This window comes from Sus scrofa, unplaced genomic scaffold (assembly GCF_000003025.6).
Source record: "Sus scrofa isolate TJ Tabasco breed Duroc unplaced genomic scaffold, Sscrofa11.1 Contig981, whole genome shotgun sequence".
In the NCBI taxonomy this organism is placed as follows: domain Eukaryota; kingdom Metazoa; phylum Chordata; class Mammalia; order Artiodactyla; family Suidae; genus Sus; species Sus scrofa.
Genome location: NW_018085364.1, coordinates 139,765 through 161,838, shown reverse-complemented (window position 1 = coordinate 161,838; position 22,074 = coordinate 139,765). Strand labels below are relative to the sequence as shown.

Genomic DNA, 22,074 nt, shown 5'->3' with positions numbered 1-22,074 from the left:
GCTGAGCACTAGATTCTCTGCAGGTCCAAACCCAAACTTCCTCCTGGATGCCAGTCTGGTTGGTTACCGCCAAGCCACAAGGGGCACTCCTAACATGGGTATTAATATCATCCCCATTCTACAGATCAGGAAACTGAGGCACAGAGAGGTTTAGTCCTTTGCCCAAGTTAACACAGCTAGCAAATGGCAGAGCTGGGACCAGCGTGACCGTCTGGCTCCAGAGTCCATGTTCGGACTCACTCTGCTTGATCTCCAAGAATCTTCAAAAATGCAAGCCTTAACCCAAAACTTTTCTCCCCACCCAAGTCCCTCTGGGTCCCCAGCTTCAGGGCACTCATTCAGTTCCTCTAACCATCCATCCTCCTTCCTTGCTCTTTCAGAACACTTTCTGACATCCCTGTTTTCTTTCTTTCTTACGTTTTTTTAAAGTCCTCTGTTCTCTTAAACATTTTCAACTAAACGACAGACTCTAATGCCATGCTGTATTTCTCAGCCCTAAACACAACTGTAATTAGGGTACTTCCTAGATAATTATTTGCTTCCTGTCTTTTCCAGCTGGAGGTGTGTTCATACACCACCTCAGTCTTGTTCATCACATGATCTCAGTCACGGAAAACCCACCAAACCAGCCAAAAGGAAGGTCCTGGCACAAAGTAAGCTCATAATTGTTGTTCAGTGACTGGATGAGTGGAATACACTCAAGCCTCATGCTTTCTTTTTCATGCTTTCAGCACATGACACACCCCTGTGCTCAGAACACCACCCACATAGCCCCCACTACACTCCCATAGCCCAGGCAAGAGCTCTGGAAAATACAGGCTCTGCAGGCAAATATATGGCCCTGGACAAGTCATTTCCCTCTTAACTAGCCTGGATTTCAGAAGCACAATGGGGATCCTAACAAGCCCCAGGGTAACTTGTAAAAGTTACCCCTACGCTTCTCCCACCCTGTCAAGGCTGTCGTTATTACTTGCTTTATATGTGTTTCCAGCTAGGCTTTGGCTCTGAAAAGCCCAGGTCCATGTCTACCTGGTCCAGTGCCATATCTCAGGCACGGTAGCCTCAGATTCCTACTGGGCCAGGCACACAGCAAAAGTTAGATAATTAAGAATTAAGTAAATGAGTCCCTGCTCTGAGCAGGGATTCACAGATATCCCATGAGTTGATGGGTCACTTTTGGTGTAGAAGCACACCCCTGAGACACAGGCCTGCCTCCCACCTAGGCCCCAGCCCCCAGGGGAAGGAGGCCCCTAACCCCACCATGGGCAGGTACCGCTGGCACAGAGAAGCATCTTCACAAGTGCCCCAGAAGCCCATGTCTTCTGCGTTGGCCGGGGAGGAAGAACAGGTGTTGAAAGAGGGCCTCCTCAGGCTAGTGGCAAAGGGTGTGGAGGTTTTGGGGTTCTGCATCCACCAACACCATGGAAGCAGGGTCAACTGACTTCAGGGGAAGGAGTAAGCCCCACAGAAGACAGGAGAGCTGGCGCTGGGCTCCACAGGCTGTTCTCCTACTGCTCTCAGATGCAGCCATGTCGGCTGCCCCAGTAACGGACCAAAGTACTGGTGCCTCCACGGGGAGGCTCCTTTGACAGTTTCCCCGCCCCCTCAGCCGGCGGAGGTGCCCATTGGATAACACCTTTGGCCCCGCCCCACACTGACCGCTCCCTGTGAGGGGCAGGGCGTCAACTGAAACTGACTCATTTGACGCGAAAGTCCTTCTGGGAATTGTGTTCTTAGGTGCTTTGGGAGATCACCTGGTTTCTCACTGTAGGTCTTGAATTTAATTAACTCAGGACTGGAGAGCTGGCAGGATCCTCAGCGTTGGGGCGAAGGACAGAGAAGCCATCCGGAAAAACAAGTGTCAGTGGTATAGTCAGTTGTGGCTCCATCTCATTCAGCAACTGAACAAGTATTTATTTGAGCGCTGAGTCTGTGGCAGAAACTAGGGGAAGAGCTTTGCAAACAAAATCGCCTTTAAAATGTGAAGAAAGGGAGTTCCCTTCGTGGCGCAGTAGTTAACGACTCCGACTAGGAACCATGAGGTTGCGGGTTTGGTCCCTGCCCTTGCACAGTGGGTTGGCGATCCGGCGTTGCCATGAGCTCTGGTGTAGGTTGCAGACGCGGCTCCGATCCCGCGTTGCTGTGGCTCTGGCGTAGGCTGGTGGCTACAGCTCCGATTAGACCCCTAGCCTGGGAGCCTCCATATGCCGCGGGAGCGGCCCAAGAAATAGCAAAAAGACAAAATAAATAAATAAATAGGGAGGACAAGATGGCCGAGGAGTAGGGGGACACGCTCGCCCTCTCCCACAAACACAACAAAAAAAGCACATCTACAGAAGAAATGACTCGCACAGAACAACAACCAATCGCTGGCAGAGGAACCTAAACTCCAATAACGGCAAGAAGTTCGTGACATTATTGGGCAGAACGGGAGAAAAGAGGAGAGTGAGAGAAGGTGAATCCGAGCGGGACGGGCGCTCCCGAAAGGGAACTGCGGAGGAGAAAGGGATCCCGCACCCTGGAAAGTCTCCTACCGGGGGAAAGATCAAACGAACCGGAGGAATCTCCAGATGCAGAGAAGAGTGTAGCAGTAAGTCGGAGTACGGAAAAACGATCAAGAACCCAACGGACCATCTGAACTACGGGCACAGTCACCAAAAATTGAGACGCCTGGGTGGGGGCTGGGCACCGAATCCTCGGCTCCAGAGGTTAGTCCCCGGGAAAGGGCCGGGGGACGCCTGGGTTGGGGCTGGGCACCGAGACCTCGCCTCCGAAGGTTAGTCCCCAAGAAAGGGCCGGGGGACGCCTGGGGGGGGGGCTGGGCACCGAGACCTCGGCTCCAGAGATTAGTCCCCGGGCTAGGGGGCGGGGAAGAGCGGAAACTGCTTGGGAGGTCTCTAAACCATTTGACGGGGCAGAGACTGCCTGGGAGACTAGAAAACAAAGCTGTCGCAGAGGAAGGGAGCAATACTCTAGGGGCGGGGAAGTGGAAAGCCGCCTCAGAGGGAACCTGGGAGAAGAGCCTGGTCTGCGCCCGTGCTGGGGAGGGGAGAGAAGAAGGGGTGGGTCCCCATAGAATACCCCCCACGCCACAACAAGCTTACAGGCCCGCTAGCTAGCAGAAAGCTGTGCTTCCCAGTGCATTCCCTCCCCCCACCCCCGCCACCCCCTACACTCTCGCCGAACCTGGGGCTGCCTGCCATCCAGGAGGGCTGGCCTCAACAATTGCCTGAAGCCTACCACCGCAGGGGCTCTCCCTGCACAGGCCTGCTTGCCCTTTGGAGGGGCTACACTTCCACAGAGCAGCACCAAACACCACCCTAGAAAAGGCCTGCAGCCCAGAAAAGCTAGAACAAGCCTAACCAGGCCGTGAATAGATCGACCTAATTCTCCGACGGTTTTTCTGAGACGGGCTCCCCCGGGAGGAGCCTCTTGAGTCTCCAAGGGCCTTGCTACACGCCCAAGACCCCAGGGGGTGCTAAGACCTAGTGGACCAGCTGCATAGGACTGCCAGCTCCAGGCAGGACCCCCTGCAGCCCAGAAAAGCTGCAACAAGCCTGGCCGACTTGGGAAAAGATCTCAGACGGTCTTTCTGAGTCAGGCTGTCCTGGGGAGGAGCCTCTTGAGCCTCCAAGGGCCCTGCTACCCGCCCAAGACCCCAGGGGGTGCTGAGACCTAGTGGACCAGCTGCATAGGACTGCCAGCTCCAGGCAGGACCCCCTGCAGCCCAGAAAAGCTGCAACAAGCCTGGCCGACTTGGGAAAAGATCTCAGACGGTCTTTCTGAGTCGGGCTGTTCTGGGGAGGAGCCTCTTGAGTCTCCAAAGGCCCTGCTACCCGCCCAAGACCCCAAGGGGTGCTGAGACCTAGTGGACCAGCTGCATAGGACTGCCAGCTCCAGGCAGGACCCCCTGCAGCCCAGAAAAGCTGCAACAAGCCTGGCGGAATCGGGAAAAGATCTCAGACGGTCTTTCTGAGTCGGGCTGCCCTGGGGAGGAACCTCTTGAGTCTCCAAGGGCCCTGCTACCCGCCCAAGACCCCAGGGGGTGCTGAGAACCAAGTGAAATCTGCTACCATCGTGGGGTGGACCTCCCAGTCCTGTCTGCCCTCAGGAAGTCCTCCTTTGCTTCAAAGAAACACTGTTAGTCCCATCAACACTCCAGAAAAGCCACACTGCCTCAAAAAAAGATTGACCAACAACGACAGCCCTCAGGAAATATTCCAGGGCAGTGACAAGGCAAACACTACCCGATAACGGAGAGTACAACTCCCTCAGGAGAAAGAAGACAACAAGCAAGATGAAGAAGCTGAGAAACCACCCCCAGTCAAACCAACAGGAGAACTCACCTAAAACAGTCAACAATGAAACTGATCTCTGCAGTCTGACAGACCTGGAGTTCAAAAGAGAAATAGTGAAAATACTGAAGGAATTAAGAGAAGATATGAACAGCAATGCAGATACCCTCAGAAAGGAGCTAGAAAATATAAGGAGGAGCCAAGAAAAACTAGAACATTCATTTGCAGAGATGCAAACTGAACTAGGGGCAGTAAAAACCAGAATGAATAATGCAGAAGAACGAATCAGTGATATGGAAGATAGAATAATGGAAATCACTCAATCTGGTCAACAGACAGAAAACCGAATCAAAAAACTGGAAAGCAATATAAGAGACCTATGGGATAATATAAAGCGGGCCAATCTACGCATAATAGGAATTCCAGAAGGAGTAGAAAAAGATAAAGGAATGGAAAATATATTTGAAGAAATTATCGCTGGAAACTTCCCAAATCTAAAGGATACTGGATTCAAGATACAAGAAGCACAGAGGGCCCCAAACAAACTGAACCCAAACAGACCCACACCAAGACACATCATAATAAAAATGGCAAAAGTTAGTGATAAAGAGAGGATCCTAAAGGCAGCAAGAGAAAACCAGAATGTTACCTACAAGGGAACCCCCATAAGAATATCAGCTGATTTCTCTACAGAAACACTACAGGCCAGGAGGGAATGGCAAGAGATATTTAAAGTGCTCAAAGGAAAAAATATGCAACCTAGAATACTTTATCCAGCAAGAATATCATTTAAAATAGAAGGGGAAATAAAAATTTTTCCCAACAAACAAAAACTTAAAGAATACAGCAACACAAAACCCAGGTTAAAGGAAATATTGAAAGGGCTTCTCTAAACCAAAAAGAAAGGAAGGAAAGGGAAGAAAAAAGAAAAGAAAAAAAAAAAGAAGAAGAAGAAGAAGAGGAAGAACTAGGACTGAGGAAGATACAATCAGAGAGCAGTCACTCAAATAAGCCAGCATACAGATTTAATCATGAACATGCTTCAAACAAAATAAAATTAAAAAGAAAAAAATAAAAGAGTCATCAAAACCATAAAATGTGGGCAAGGGATGTTAGGAGGTAAATAATCCTTTTTGTTTGTATGTATGTCTCTCTTCTTAATTTTAATATAATAATGAAGTGTTTGAACTTACAGGACCATCAGGCTAAAACACACAATTATGGGAAGGGGTTAGCATATTTAAAAAACAGGGCAACCACAAGCCAAAACCAAATATTGCATTTGCAAAAAATGAAAAAAAAAATACACTCAAGCAGATAATAACAGGAGACCATCCAACCAAAAAAAAAAAAAAAGAATGGAGAACCATAGAATCAACTGGGACACGAGGATCAAATGGCAATAAATAATCATCTATCAATTATCACCTTAAATGTCAATGGACTGAATGCCCCAATCAAAAGACACAGAATGGCTGAGTGGATAAAACGGCAAAAACCTTCAATATGCTGCCTACAAGAAACTCACCTTAGGACAAAAGATACATATAGATTGAAAGTGAAAGGCTGGGGAAAAGTATTTCATGCCAATAGACATGACAGAAAAGCAGGAGTCACAATGCTCATATCAGACAAAATAGACTTTAAAACAAAAGACATAAAGAAAGACAAAGAAGGACACTATTTAATGATTAAGGGATCCATCCAAGGAGAGGATGTTACTATCATCAACATATATGCCCCAAACATAGGAGCACCCAGATACATACAACAAATATTAACAGACATAAAGGGAGATATTGATGAGAATACAATCATAGTAGGAGACCTAAATACCCCCCTCACATCAATGGACAGATCCTCTAGACAGAAAACCAATAAAGCAACAGAGATCCTAAAGGAAACAATAGAAAAGTTAGACTTCATTGATATCTTCAGGACACTACATCCAAAAAAATCAGAATACACATTCTTCTCAAATGCTCATGGAACATTCTCAAGAATCGACCACATATTGGGACATAAAGCGAATCTCAATAAATTTAGGAGCATAGAAATTATCTCAAGTATCTTCTCTGACCACAATGCCATGAAATTAGAAATCAACCATGGGAAAAGGAAAGAGAAAAAACCTACTCCATGGAGACTCAACAACATGCTACTAAAAAACCAATGGGTCAATGAGGAAATCAAGAAGGAAATTAAAAACTATCTTGAAACAAATGATAATGAAGACACAACCTCTCAAAATCTATGGGATGCTGCGAAAGCAGTGCTCAGAGGGAAATTTATAGCAATCCAGGCCTTTCTCAAAAAAGAAGAAAGATCCCAAATTGACAACTTAACTCTCCACCTAAATGAATTAGAAAAAGAAGAACAAAGAAGTCCTAAAGTCAGCAGAAGGAAGGAAATTGTAAAGATCAAAGAAGAAATCAATAAAATAGAGACTCAAAAAACAATAGAGAAAATTAATAAAACCAAGAGCTGGTTCTTTGAAAAGGTGAACAAAATTGACAAACCCCTGGCCAGACTCACTAAAAAGAGGAGAGAAAGAACCCAAATCACCAAAATTATAAATGAAAAAGGAGAAATCACAACGGATACAGCAGAAATACAAAAAACCATAAGAGAATACTATGAACAACTATATGGCAATAAGTTTGACAATCTGGAAGAAATGGACAATTTTCTAGAATCTGACAGCCTGCCAAAACTGAATCAAGCAGAAACAGACCAACTGAACAGACCAATCACTAGAAATGAAATTGAAGAGGTCATAAAATCACTCCCTACAAATAAAAGCCCAGGACCAGATGGCTTCACAGGTGAATTCTATCAAACATATAAAGAGGAATTGGTGCCCATCCTCCTTAAACTCTTTCAAAAGGTTGAAGAAGAAGGAATACTCCCAAAGACATTCTATGAGGCCACCATCACCCTCATTCCAAAACCAGGCAGAGATACCACCAAAAAAGAAAACTATCGCCCAATATCATTGATGAATATAGATGCAAAACTTCTCAACAAAATCTTAGCCAACCGAATGCAACAACATATCAAAAAAATTATACACCATGACCAGGTTGGGTTCATCCCAGGTTCACAAGGATGGTTCAACATACGCAAATCAATCAACATCATATACCACATTAACAAAAAAAAAGTCAAAAATCATATGATCATCTCAATAGATGCAGAAAAAGCATTTGACAAAGTTCAACATCCATTCATGATCAAGACCCTCGCCAAAGTGGGTATAGAGGGAACATTCCTGAATATAATCAAAGCCATTTATGATAAACCCACAGCAAATATAATCCTCAATGGGGAAAAACTGAAAGCCTTCTCACTCAAATCTGGAACAAGACAGGGATGCCCACTCTCACCACTGCTCTTCAACATCGTTTTGGAAGTCCTGGCCACAGCAATTAGACAAACAAAAGAAATAAAAGGCATCCATATAGGAAGAGAAGAGATCAAACTGTCACTGTATGCAGATGACATGATTCTATACCTAGAAAACCCTAAGGACTCAACCCCAAAACTCCTTGAACTGATTAATAAATTCAGCAAAGTGGCAGGATATAAGATTAACATTCAGAAGTCAGTTGCATTTCTGTATACCAGCAATGAAGCATTAGAAAAGGAATACAAAAAGACGATACCTTTTAAAATTGTACCTCACAAAATCAAATACCTCGGAATACACCTGACCAAGGAGGTAAAGGACCTATATGCCGAGAACTATAAAACCTTAATCAAAGAAATCAAAGAAGATGGAAAGAAATGGAAAGATATTCCATGTTCCTGGATTGGAAAAATCAATATTGTGAAAATGGCCATCCTACCCAAAGCAATCTACAGATTCAATGCAATCCCTATCAAATGACCCATGACATTTTTCACAGAACTAGAACAAACAATCCAAACATTTATATGGAACAACAAAAGACCCAGAATCGCCAAAGCAATCCTGAGAAACAAAAACCAAGCAGGAGGCATAACTCTCCCAGACTTCAAGATATACTACAAAGCCACAGTCATCAAAACAGTGTGGTACTGGTATCAAAACAGACAGACAGACCAATGGAACAGAATAGAGAATCTGGAAATTAACCCTGACACCTATGGTCAATTAATCTTTGACAAGGGAGGCAAGAACATCAAATGGGAAAAGGAAAGTCTATTCAGCAAGCATTGCTGGGAAACCTGGACAGCTGTATGCAAAGCAATGAAACTAGAACACACCCTCACACCATGCACAAAAATAAACTCCAAATGGCTGAAAGACTTAAATATACGACAGGACACCATCAAACTCCTAGAAGAAAACATAGGCAAAACACTCTCTGACATCAACATCATGAATATTTTCTCAGGTCAGTCTCCCAAAGCAATAGAAACTAGAGCAAAAATAAACCCATGGGACCTCATCAAACTGAAAAGCTTTTGCACAGCAAAGGAAACCCAAAAGAAAACAAAAAGACAACTTACAGAATGGGAGAAAATAGTTTCAAATGATGCAACTGACAAGGGCTTAATCTCTAGAATATACAAGCAACTTATACAACTCAACAGCAAAAAAACCAATCAATCAATGGAAAAATGGACAAAAGACCTGAATAGACATTTCTCCAAGGAAGATATACAGATGGCCAACAAACACATGAAAAAATGCTCAACATCGCTGATTATAAGAGAAATGCAAATCAAAACTACCATGAGATACCACCTCACACCAGTCAGAATGGCCATCATTAATAAATCCACAAATAACAAGTGCTGGAGGGGCTGTGGAGAAAAGGGAACCCTCCTGCACTGTTGGTGGGAATGTCAACTGCTACAGACACTATGGAGAACAGTTTGGAGATACCTTAGAAATCTATACATAGAACTTCCATATGACCCTGCAATCCCACTCTTGGGCATCTATCCGGACAAAGCTCTACTTAAAAGAGACACATGCACCCGCATGTTCATTGCAGCACTATTCACAATAGCCAGGACATGGAAACAATCCAAATGTCCATCGACAGAGGATTGGATTCGGAAGATGTGGTATATATACACGATGGAATACTACTCAGCCATAAAAAAGGATGACATCATGCCATTTGCAGCAACATGGATGGAACTAGAGAATCTCATACTGAGTGAAATGAGCCAGAAAGACAAAGACAAATACCATATGACATCACTTATAACTGGAATCTAATATCCAGCACAAATGAACATCTCCTCAGAAAAGAAAATCAATCATGGACTTGGAGAAGAGACTTGTGGTTGCCTGATGGGAGGGGGAGGGAGTGGGAGGGATCGGGAGCTTGGGCTTATCAGTCACAACGTAGAATAGATTTACAAGGAGATCCCGCTGAATAGCATTGAGAACTATGTCTAGATACTCATGTTGCAACAGAAGAAATGGTGGGGGAAAAACTGTAATTGTAATGTATACATGTAAGGATAACCTGACCCCCTTGCTGTACAGTGGGAAAATAAAATTTAAAAAAAAATAATAATAAAATAAAATAAATAAATAAAAAATAAAATAGAATAAAGTCTCCTTCAAAAAAAAAAAAAGTTTCTAAATAAAATTCTTAAATGTGTTTGCATTCTGCATGATATTATCTGTTAGGAGCAAGGAATGGATGTACTCAAACTTTAAGAAGCAAGGGTCTCTCACGCACACAAGCAAGATAAAGGAAGGATGATGAAAATTATTAACAAAGAATTTAAAATGTCCCTCATTTGGCAGTTGATAAGCCTGAGACATTTGGTGATATCTTTTTTCTTTCTGTAATCTGTCTGTGTGAAATAAATTGCCCTTTTGGAGTGATTCTTCTGCATTTTCAAGGGCACACTCCAAGTGGTTGATAACTTGATTTAGAGCCAAGATTGATGACTGGTTTTGACTGACTACCCAAAAGCTTTAGACAGATGGCAGAGTCATTCTTTTTGGGGACTGAGTTGTGTAAAACACTGTGCCAACAAGATTCTGTGTGTGGACGCTGGCAGTAGCCTTGATCTCGATGAGCCTGGCAGCCAGGCAGCTGTATTGCATTTTGAGGAGTGGGAGGCCTTAGTTCCTAATAATCTTCATTATTTTTGCTACTTAAAGTTGTACTTCTTTCCTTATATAGTCCAAATGTAAAAGCAAAACGGTGACATTTTTATAGTGACACTTAAGGAAAAAAGAGAAATGGGTCTGATCGAATTTAACCTGCTCGTTGTTTATTTTACAATTCAGGATTGAACTTTTAGGAAAAGAAAATTTTATGTGCCAAAAATGTAACAAGAAGTTTAAAGAGCTGTGGTTGTTGGAGTTCCCATCATTGCACAGTGGTTAAGGAATCCAACTGGGAACCATGAGGTTGTGGGTTCGATCCCTGGCCTTGCTCAGTGGGTTAAGGATCTGGCGTTGCTGTGAGCTGTGGTGTAGGTTGTAGATGCAGCTCAGATCCCACATTGCTGTGGCTCTGGTGTAGGCCACTGGCTGTGGCTCTGATAAGAACCCCTAGCCTGGGAACCTCTATATGCCTCAGGAGCGGCCCTAGAAAAGGCAAAAAGCCAAAAAAAAAAAAAAAAAAAGGTTGTGGTTGTTGATTTTCTTTATCTATTTGACCTTGTTTGTTTTTGTTTTTTAGGATGTAGAGATAGATATTGAACTAGCCCTGGGAGATCAGACCAGCACACACAAAACCAAAGAACTTTCTGAAAAGGACATTGGAAACCAGCTGCATATGTTAACCAACAGACACAACAAATTTCTTGATACACTCTGGGAAGTGAAGGTCTGTGCAGGTGGGAGGGGATCGTGATTCCCTCGGAAACTCTGTATGTTGTGAGCAATCCAGAGCCTATGGAAGACCCGCTTCAGGGCTGAGAAGAGCGTTGCTGTGGGCAGGTCTGTGGTCACGGAGTGCTTAGCACCTGCCACCCCTACCCGGGTTGAGGGGAGCAGCCTTGTGAGGTCCGCCAGGCTCGTTTCATCACTGTCTTCCTCATGGGGCAGCCTTAGTAGCAAATTCAGAGTATTTTTCACTTAAATGTTGTCACCCATTTCCTTGGAATGCTCGTATCTTTGGTTCACACATTCTTAATAGCGATGTGGATATGACGTCAAGTCTGCTCTTGGCTGAAAAGGAAAACATTGGCATGCTGCCTGTGTCTCTCTCTTGGGGGTGGCAGGGCCTGCAGCATCCTGGCGAGCGTGTCCCCGAGCCCCTCTGCGCCAGCTGCTTGATGCCGTGTGGGGAGGTGGGCTTCAAGCAGCTAGAAACCTGGCTGTTCATAAGAAACTCATGTTCCAAAAACAGCAAGCTGTTGACAAAAATCAAACACCTGGAGTTCCGTCGTGGCGCAGTGGTTAACGAATCCGACTAGGAACCATGAGGTTGCGGGTTCGATCCCTGACCTTGCTCAGTGGGTTAAGGATCCGGCGTTGCCGTGAGCTCTGGTGTAGGTTGCAGATGCGGCTCGGATCCTGCATTGCTGTGGCTCTGGCGTAGGCCGGCGGCTACAGCTCCGATTAGACCCCTAGCCTGGGAACCTCCATATGCCGGGAGAGCGGTCCAAGAAATGGCAAAAAGACAAAAAAAAAAAAAAAAAAAAAAAAAAAAATCAAACACCTCTGTGGAGTTCATGTGCCCCTTTGTGCTTCCCGTTTCCAGCTCTTGTCGCATTCGTGGGGGGTTCTGGCCCAGTCCTGTAGCCTCCCATCACCTCTCCTCCTGTCCACTGTCAGTTGCAGAGACTGAACTTGGGTGGGTCTCCACTTGTTCTTCAGCATGAGCCCTCTTGGCGGATAGCTTAGCTCATAGGAGTGTGCGTCTGCTCTTTGCTCCACGTGTTGGAGGCAGCCTCTGCTTTGCAGGCCCCTGTGCGCCTTTGAGGCACTTTGCGCATCAGCTTTGTGTTGGTGCGTCTCCCCCGCGAGGGGTCAGTAGGCTGAGACATACTCTCTGGGGTTGAGACGTGGAGGCCCGTCACTGCCGAGCCCTCTCCTCGACTGCACGCAGCTCTCAGCACACCGGGGCATTCTCCTGCGCAGAAGCCGTCTGTCACTTGCATGAGCTTTCTTCAAGTCTTTGGATGCGGGCCAAGTGCGGGGCAGCCGTGCCTCCTGAGCAGGGGCGTGAGAGGCACCCAGGGGCAGGATTTCTGGCCTGCCGGTGCCTGGCTTCACCAGTCTTTTTCTCTGTAGATGGAAGCTCTGCTCAGCACCTTCATCCAGCTCTGCCACATCTCCACCACGCTGGCCGAAAAGACGTGGGTGCAGCTTTTTCCCAGGTTGTGGAAAATTCTGTCTGACAGACAGCAGCATGTGAGTGTCTTTTTTAAATCCTCTTTTGAAAAATAGAATTTTAGCTTTCAATACGTGTCTGTGAAAGGGCGTCGTGATTCCGTGTAAAGGCTGCAGAAACCACCCTTATCAGAGAGTGAATGATCAGAAGTGTTTCGATGCCTTGTGAGGGAGTCAGGACTCGCTGACGTTTGACCAGAGACCCTGGCTAACACGCTCCTTGGCTTCAGGCTCGGGCGGGCGAGATCAGCCCCTTCCTGTGCAGCGGCAGCCACCAGGTGCAGCGGGACTGCCAGCCCAAGTGCGCTCAACTGCTTCGTGGAAGCCATGTCCAAGTGCATCCACCCCATCCCCATCCGGCCCTGCATCCTCAAGTACCTGGGGAAGACCCACAACCTCTGGTTCTGCTCCACCTTGATGCTCGAGCACCAGGCTTTTGAAAAAGGTCTGAGTCTGCAGATTAAGCCGAAGCAAACCTCGGAATTTTATGACCAGGAGAGCATAACGCCCCCTCAGCAGGTGAGGCTCCCCTTTCCTGCTAGTTACCTCTTCCCTGCTGGTGACATCGTCACAGCTTCCATAAATTAAATTACGGCACCATGAAGTTGCTCTGTGGTCATGGGCCCTCAGAACCCATGTGTTTTCAGGAGATTCTGAATTCCCTTGCTGAACTCTACTCTTTGTTACAAGAGGAAGACATGTGGGCGGGCTTGTGGCAGAAGCGCGGCAAGTATTCAGAGATGGTGACAGCCATCGCCTACAAGCAGCACGGGTTCTTTGAGCAGGTAGCGCTTTGGGCGTGTGTCTGGGTCACCTGGTTAGTGAAAAGCCAATAGGAGGGTTCTTCATTATCACGTCCTCAAGTTAGTCCATGTTTACAGAAGTTCAGGAGTTCCCTTTGTGGCTCAGCAGAAATGAATCTGACTAGTAATGAGGATACAGGTTCGATCCCTGGTCTTGCTCTGTGGGTTAAGGATCTGGCATTGCTGTGAGCTGTGGTGTAGGTCACAGATGCTGCTCTGATCTGGCGTTGCTGTGGTTGTGGTGTAGGCTGGCAGCTACAGCTCCTATTCCACCCCTTGCCTGGGAACCTCCATATGCCATGGGTACAGCCCTAAAAAAGCAAAAAAAAAAAAAAAAAAAAAAAAGTAAAATGAAGAAGTTCAAAGTTTTAATCTGAAGCATTTATTTATCCTACACATAAGGCTCTTGCATTGAAGTCTCAATTTAAGAGAGATATAGCTATGACGTGAGTGTCTTTAAAGCTCAGTCCTGAGTCCTTACCTGCTGGTTGCTCATGTGGATGTTTTTTAGCTGCATTTGTTGGTCCTCTTGGAAATGGTAGGTGGATTGTGATTAGTTTGGAAATTTTAATCCTCATGCTTGTCCGCTCACTGTGGTGTGGTCACTGTTAGAGGTTTGGTCACAGCCCTATGTAGGACACTGAGCCACGGAAGCTCCGGAAGCACAGGCGTGGCTGTGGCCCTGCTCTCAGCACTGAAGGCTGGCAATGTGCACCGGGCTGTGGGTGGTCTCCCACTCCTCCGCTCTGGGTGGGGGTAGGGGTCAGGCACCCTCCTCTCCACACTCTGTGTGCTGGGAGGGGACACCCATGTGTGTCAGATGATCTTGGAGAAGAGCTCAAGATGCTCCTGGGTCTGTGACCCCACTTGTCCTAAATAATTGAACAATGATCCTGCAAAAGTTTCTAGTTAAACAGCAGTTTGAAAGCATTCTTAACATTTTTAGGCTCAAGAATCGTATGAAAAGGCAATGGATAAAGCCAAAAAAGAACATAAGAGAAGTAACCCATCCCCTGCTATTTTCCCAGAATACCAGCTTTGGGAGGATCACTGGATTTGGTGAGCTGAATGGTGATACGTTCAGGAATCAGCTAAGGGAACCAATGCAGTCTCTGAAATGTTCTCATAATGGGTGTCTTTAACAGGGGCCTTTGCTACTGTTATGGCCCATAAAGAAAGGCACAGACAGAAATCTGCAGACAGCTGTGGAGTCTTGGGTAATTGAGAGTCTGATAGAGACAATAAATGATTGCTGGGTCTCCATCAGCTCCCGTGCTTAGGTCCCGTGCTTAGTCCCCACTTGGGAGGGGCTGGGGGCAGTTCCTTGGTGGGCTTGTTGTTCACTGGCCTGGAGCACCACTGAAGCCCACCCTTCTCTGGAGTGGAAGTAAATGACTTAAAATCCTGCCCCCTGCCCTTTCAGAATCTGTGGTATGGTCACTGAGCTTTGGCCCCAAATCCCTTGTCTTTAGGTGCTCCAAGGAGTTGAACCAGTGGTAAGCCTTGACAGAGTACGGCCAGTCCAAGGGCCACATCAACCCTTACCTCGTCCTGGAGTGTGCTTGGTGGGTGTCCAACTGGACAGCCATGAAGGAGGCACTGGTATAGGTGAGACGCCCTCCTGCCTCCCCTGGTGACTGGGCCATGCTCAGGCTGCAGTCTCCGTAGCCGCGGGGGCCCTTTCGTCAAAGCCGTGCATCTCCAGAGACTTCCCTTCACTGACCACAAGCCAGCCACTTTGGCAGATGGAAGGTAGCTCTCAGGAGGCAAGAGTTGTTTTGTTTTGGTCATCCCTAATGTCCTTCCCTGAATTCAGTGAAATTATAACTTAAGTCTTAGTGCATCATTCAGTTACAGTAAGAATATCAGCTGTGGAGACCTTGGCTTCTGGGAGAAAAAAAATTAATAATGTCTGGAGGAATGCAGACATGAGAGGCAGTTTTGGAGGTGGTTGGGGAAGCGCTGCAAGCATAGGAACAGCCCAGGGCCTGGACGGTAGCTGATGTCACTAAGTTTGTTGCATGAAGACGGTATACTATTTACTTAAAACACAGCTTGTGTTACAGAAGTGATGATAATACGGCATAAGTGAAGTTGAGTCATCCACTTGGTTGAGCTCCACAATTTCAGAAATTAAACTCCATCCAGAGGAGTTCTCAGAGTAGGAGAGTGGGCACCGAGGTACAGTGCCTGCTTCCCTGGGAAGCCTCTGTCAGGGGCTTTGGAAACTCTGTAACGGACGTGCGGCTCTGTTGTCTGTACCCCGCACACAGCAGAGCATCCTCACCACCCTGGACCCTCGGGGCACAGTCGGTCCTGTTGCTCTTGGTTATTTCCTGCATCTCTGCCCTTCTGTCATTTTCTCCCTTGGCCCCTTTTCTTTGCTACTGCTCTTCAGTTTTTGACCTTTTTTGTGTGGTGTCCACATGACGGGGTTTAGGGATTTACACCATTGTCTTCTCACCTTCTCACCTCCTCCCCTTTACCCAGTAAGAGGTTTATTTACAGTCGTACCAGTGATCTTCCTCTTTTTCTTAAAGTGGAGACTCAAAAGCACATTGAGATTGGACTTCCCATTGTGGCTCAGTGGTTAACAAATCCGACTAAGAACCATGAGGTTGTGGGTTTGATCCCTGGCCTTGCTCAGTGAGTTAAGGATCTGGCGTTACTGTGAGCTGTGGTGTAGGTTGCAGAAGCGGCTTGGATCCTGCATTGTTGTGGTTCTGGCATAGGCTTGGCAGCTACAGCTCCAATTAGACCCCTAGCCTGGGAATCTCCATATGCTGCAGGTGCAGCCCTAGAAAAAGGCAAAAAGACCAAAAAAAAAAAAAAAAAACCACATTGCGATTATAGGCTACTTTCTTTAAAATGTTCAACCTGAAGTTTTTTTGTTTTTTCACCCCAGCTCACTATTTTTATTATTTTATTTTATTTTATTTTCCCACTGTACAGCAAGGGGATCAAGTTATCCTTACATGTATACATTTTTCCCCCACCCTTTGTTCTGTTGCAACATGAGTATCTAGACATAGTTCTCAATGTTACTCAGCAGGATCTCCTTGTAAATCTATTCTGGTCAACCTGAAGCTTTAACTTGTATTGTGGCTCCCAGGCTTATTTCATCACTGCCACTTTTTAAACAAAATGCAAAAGATGGCAGAACTGAAATAGTCATTAGCCATTAACTCCCGAGTGGTTATAGAGCCCAGGGTCTGGGCTTTGAGGTTGGGATCTGGGGACGGCTCGTCTGATGCGGGGAGTCTGGGTTACTCAGAAATAACCCATCCCTTACATAGAAACAAAAACAAATACTTTGCTGATAGGTTGCATTTACAGTTCATCTTTCTTTATTCTGAAAAAGGTTTTGCTTTATTTAAGTGTATAAATATTTATAGTTCACACTAGCATTTTCTTTTTTCTCCTTTCTAGGTTTTCCCTCAGTTGGATATATGCAGTATCATACTGTCCATAGGTCTGACACATCAATTTCTTCTTTTACAAAGTCTTGATTATTTTCCCCCATTTTTTTTCCTTTTTTTTTTTTTTTTTTTTTTTTTTTTGCTTTTTAGGTTCTCACCTGTGGCATATGGAAGTTCCCAGGCTTGGGGTCCAGTCAGCTATAGCTGCCAGCCTACACCACAGTAATGTGGGATCCGAGGAAATAAGCCACATCCTCATGGATACTGGTCTGGTTCATCACCACTGAGCCACAATGGGAACTCCCAATTTTCCCCAGAATTGTAAGGCACTTACTGATGAGACAAAAAAAGAGAGAAGCTGGAGTTCCCGTCGTGGCGCAGTGGTTAACGAATCCGACTAGGAACCATAGTGCTAAATTATTTACTCATTTATCAGTATTGAAAATTTTTTTTTAATTTTTTAAAAATGATTTTTATTTTTTCCATTATAGTTGGTTTACAGTTGAAACATTTTTTTAAAATAAAGTTACTTTTTTTTTTTTTTCTTTTTTATAGCCGCACCCATGGCCTGTGGAAGTTCTGAGCCAGGGATTGAATCTGAGCCATAGCTTCAACCTACAGTGGAGTTGAAGCAATGCCAGATCCTTTAACCCACTGGGGGGGGCCAGGCCAGGAATCGAACCTGTGACTCTGCCACAGAGAGACCCCAGCCATAGCAGCAGATTTTTAACCCACTGTATCACAGTGGAAATTCCAACTTAATTTTGTTTTTTTCTTTGTGTTGTGATTGTAGAGCTGGTTACAGTAGTACTTTTCTTGGTTTGATTTAATAAATGGGATAATTTTTTTCAGTGGAGGGAAAATTAGAAGAGATACCTTTGTTCTTAGTATTACAGAGGATGGGTTTATGATTGACAAAAAGCACATCTTAAGTAGTGTTTAAGTCCAGAAAACATGAGATTTTAGGTGTCATTTTGGAGAATCATGCGAGAAGCAGCCGTGTCCTCAGATTTGCCTTCCTGAAGTCCTTCATCATGGGATTCCTGAGATCAGGAGGGCCTGTGAAGGTGAATGTGCTCTGAAGGTCAGATGTCAGAAGGCAGGGAAAGGTGTCACCTTGGTATGAGACAGCACTGGTATCTCTAAGGCCACTCTCACATTGTCGGGACAGAGAGCAGAACGGCATTTGTAAAGTATGCTGTAAAAGACTGATGAGTTCTGAAGCTGTCTCCACGAGGTGGGGAGTGCACCAGAGCCCCCACCTGGCCCTGAGCTGCACCTGCAGGGGAGGGCATAGGGCCCAGGGGAGGAGGCATGCCGGCTCTGAGCTCCCTAGTAGAACAGATCACCTGAAGGGAGCTGGGGGCATTTTATAGTAGATGAGAAAGTGCAGCTTGTAAATGACAGTAAAGGTTCTGACTGTTCACGCAGATGCTCTTATAAACCTGAATCGCTGCCTTCTGCTTCCTTACGTGGAGCAAGTGAGATGGATTTCCCAGCATAGCAATGTGAATTGGAAAAAACTCAAAATTACACTGATATTTATCAGAGTGGAGATAGACACATACTTAATACCTGGAAAATTCAGTGGCTGACTTTGTAGGTTGTTGAGTTTGTCTGTCTTAACAGTGTCGATCTGTTTCCTCCTTTTTGGGACTCTCCGTGAACTTAAAACAAGGGCCCTGTGGCATGCTTTTGTAACTAGAGAGCTCGGCTGCTCACTGGTATTTGGGAAAGGAGAGTATCTGGAAAAAATCTAAATGCCTGACTTCTCAAGAGAAAAGAAGTGTCTGTGTATATAGCTTGATTCCTGTTCACTGCTTTCCTAGCAACGAGATTTGACTCTTGGCCCTGTGAGGAAGTTTCCCCATCACCTCCTGTGCCATGTTCTTCACCTCCAGGTAGAAGTAAACTGTCCAAAGGAGATGGCTTGGAAGGTCAATATGGATACCTTGCCACCTGCCACTCCGAGGAGCAGCAGCTCAGCTTCATTGAGCGCCTGGTGGAAATGGCCAGCAGCCTGACCATCTGTGAGTGGCAGCGGCTGCCCCATGTGGTGTCGCATGTGCACATGCCCCTTCTCCAGGTGGGTGCAGAGTGCCTGGGCCCCTCTCAGCAGAGCCCCCGGTCCAGGCTTGGGGCCCCATGCCCAGTGGGATGAGGGGGACTCCTACCACTTGCCCTTCCCATATAACCTCACCCTCAGTGGAGCAAAGGCCAGCGTTTGAATGGAAGGGCCGAAAGGCTGCTTCCCACTCTTGCTGCTTCCAGGGGGTTCAAATGACAGTAGGAAGCCTCAGGGGTGATTCTGGGGCTTGTCATTTTTGCTCCCAGCATATTCTTTAAGACCCACTGTACCACCTCCAGTGTGAGGCCCCAGTTCAGTTCAAAAGTCTCTCCTCCTCTGAGACTCAGCCCTGCAGCTGGCTTCTCTGTGTGTCATCTTCACTATTGCTGACAGCTTCCACTGCAAGACATCATTCAGTGGCTTGAATCTCTGGGTCTCTTCCCTGCACACGCTCTCCCCTCTATAGAACGGACTTCTTCCCATCCCCCCAGCTCCTGTGTCCATGTGCACTGCACACACACAGCAGGGGCGGTGCCAGCTTTTGTCCTCTTCTGTCTGGTACCTGGCACGGAGTGGCTCCTGATGTTACTGAATGAGTAAAACTCTAGGCTGATGTGAAATCAGTAGTTCAGAGTGGTCCTACTTTTTGTTCCTCTGAAAAGAGTAGTTTTAAGACTTAAACTGGAATGTTGATTTTGATTGTACAGTTTTTTATAGGTTTTTTAAATTACGTAGTTGCTTATTAATATACTTTATCTTGTTGTGTTTGAACCACAAGTCATTGAAGCAGTCATTTACTTTGTTATGATAGATATTATGCTTCCTTTTTGTGTCTGTTATTTTTGGCTTTTTCTTAAGGTGTGCATTAAGGTTATGTTATTTTGCAGATATAGAACATCTCTAATCTAGATTTTTAAAATATTCTAAAGCTTTTTTATTTAAAGTGGGTGTTTTCCTTCATATTCTCTGAAAGTGCAAAACTAGGTTGCATGTTGTAACTCTTAGGAACAAAGTCATTGCATGAACGTGGGAAGAGGTGTCAGTGCAAGAAATATTGTGACTGATGGACTCTTATGAATGATTAAGTATTACGAATACCAGTTGTGAGCAAGTAGAAATTATAGTGTAGTAATGTATTCAAAGCATAGCGTAGAAAATGCAGTATTTAAGACAACTCTGATTGAGGTATTTTGGAAATGAAATTAAAGGTAATTTTATTTCTTTTCTACTACTTTGGTCATGGTAGATACTCAGTAAATTTTGGCTGAGTAGCTTGATGATAACGGCTGGCTCATTTAGAGGGATGGTTTCCTCCTCCCAGGAGCACTGTCAGCCAGTAGCTGAAAATCTTAGACAACACAGACTTATAAATGTGAAAATTATGCCTAATTTTTTTTTTTTTGGTCTTTTTGCCTTTTCTATGACCGCTCTCGCGGCATGTGGATGTTCCCAGGCTAGGGATCTAATCGGAGCTATAGCCGCCAGCCTATGCCAGAGCCACAGCAATGCAGGATCCAGGCTGTGTCTACAACCTACACCACAGCTCAGGGCAACACCGGATCCTTAACCCACTGAGCGAGGCCAGGGATTGAACCCGAAACCTCATGGTTCCCCGTCAGATTCATTAACCACTGTGCCATGAGGGGAACTCCAAATGATGCCTAATTTTAAAAGATACTATTGTATTTTATTAAGTTTTAAAATACGTATTTTGAACCAAAGATTGTGGTTTGTCCCCCCTGCTCCTCCAACCACCACCCAAAAAAAGATCAGTGATGGGAAAACTCTTGGTGCTTTTCCTCAGTGACATTCCCATCTTACTGATTCTGACTTGGAGCTTTGATAGAAATACTAGATGGTCAGTCCATCCCTTTGATGCACTGAAAACATGAATACTGGGTTACTGGATCAAGTACTATTGTAGAAGAAACACAGAATCCGAGTCCCATTGTAGAGCATGAGCCTGACTTGACTGTCAGGTTGTTGCGGTGGGTTGTCCAGGGTAGCAGAGGAAGGGATTCTGAAGTCCAACTCCTTCATAATCACCGTGGGCACATAGAGAAAATAGTCAGTGCCAACTTTGCAGAGCTCTGAAAATGAAGGACTTGCAGCATCCAGGGAGCATTGAAGAAAAACAGCTGTATTTCAGTAAGAATGGCGAGCTTCATGGCATTTAATTGTCCTGTTCCTCTTAGCCGTCTCCCCAGCTCATGCATGAGCCTGGAAAACCCACAGCTTCCAACCATAGTGGCTGAACACCGGCAGCCCAAAGAACTGGCACTGTTTGACCAGCAGTGCAGTTCCTTGAAAAGCCCTATTCACAGGGTTTGTCCCTATTTGACCTGACTCAGGTCACTCAGTAAAGAAAGCTGTACCTGAGGATATTTGTCCAAAAATAATGATAATAATAACCATGATTGGCAGCTGTTTAATATCACAGCTGCCTGATGCAGCAACACCAGTCGGGGCATAAAAGAGGCAGACCTGTAAAGGGACGATGAGAGAGCAAGATGTCCATGGGGAACTCAGTAAAACTCTAGCATCTTCCCCGGCATCTCAAAGGCCACATGTATCCTGTGCCCACACTTAGGAAAGACTTGCGGAGATCCTAGGCTTTCACCTCTGGCTGTTCTTGAGGCTCTGTACAAGCACCAAGTGAAGGCTAAGGCAGCACTGAAAAGTGCCTGGCTGAGTGTCAGGGACCTGCTGCAGCAGCCCACGGAGCCTTATTGTTCAGGTCTTTAAGGAAGTCTCTGTCTGGTCACTAGCTGACTACAAAGCTAACTCAGCAGAGACGGTCATGGTCACATTCTACAGGTATAACAGATTGGATAAAAGTGGATAAAGAAAGTCACTAAGCCAGTAGCAACAACCAGGAAAACCCTCAATGACCCTAGAGAGGAAGGGTCTGAATTCCAGCGCTGCCATATGCTATAACAGCTAAAATGTTCACTTTTCAGCAAACCACTGTGAGATTTAAAAAGAAACATGAAAATACGGTCCATGCACAGGAGAGAAAAGCAGTCCATAGAGACTCTTCTTGGGGGAGTCCACATGTTGTTCTTAGTAGACAGAAACTTTAAATCAGCTGTGGTACATACATTGACAGAACTAAAGGAAACCATGTGTAAAGAATTAAAGTCTGAGATTGTTTCACCAAATAGAGGATACTGCTAAAAAAACCTTT

The 22,074-nt window shown here is 45.5% G+C and overlaps 1 pseudogene; it reads left to right on the top strand.

Annotated features, from left to right (window-relative positions):
• The first annotated feature begins 1,261 nt into the window (after window positions 1-1,261).
• LOC110259186 overlaps window positions 1,262-22,074 on the top strand; it is a 38,420-nt pseudogene continuing 17,607 nt past the window's right edge.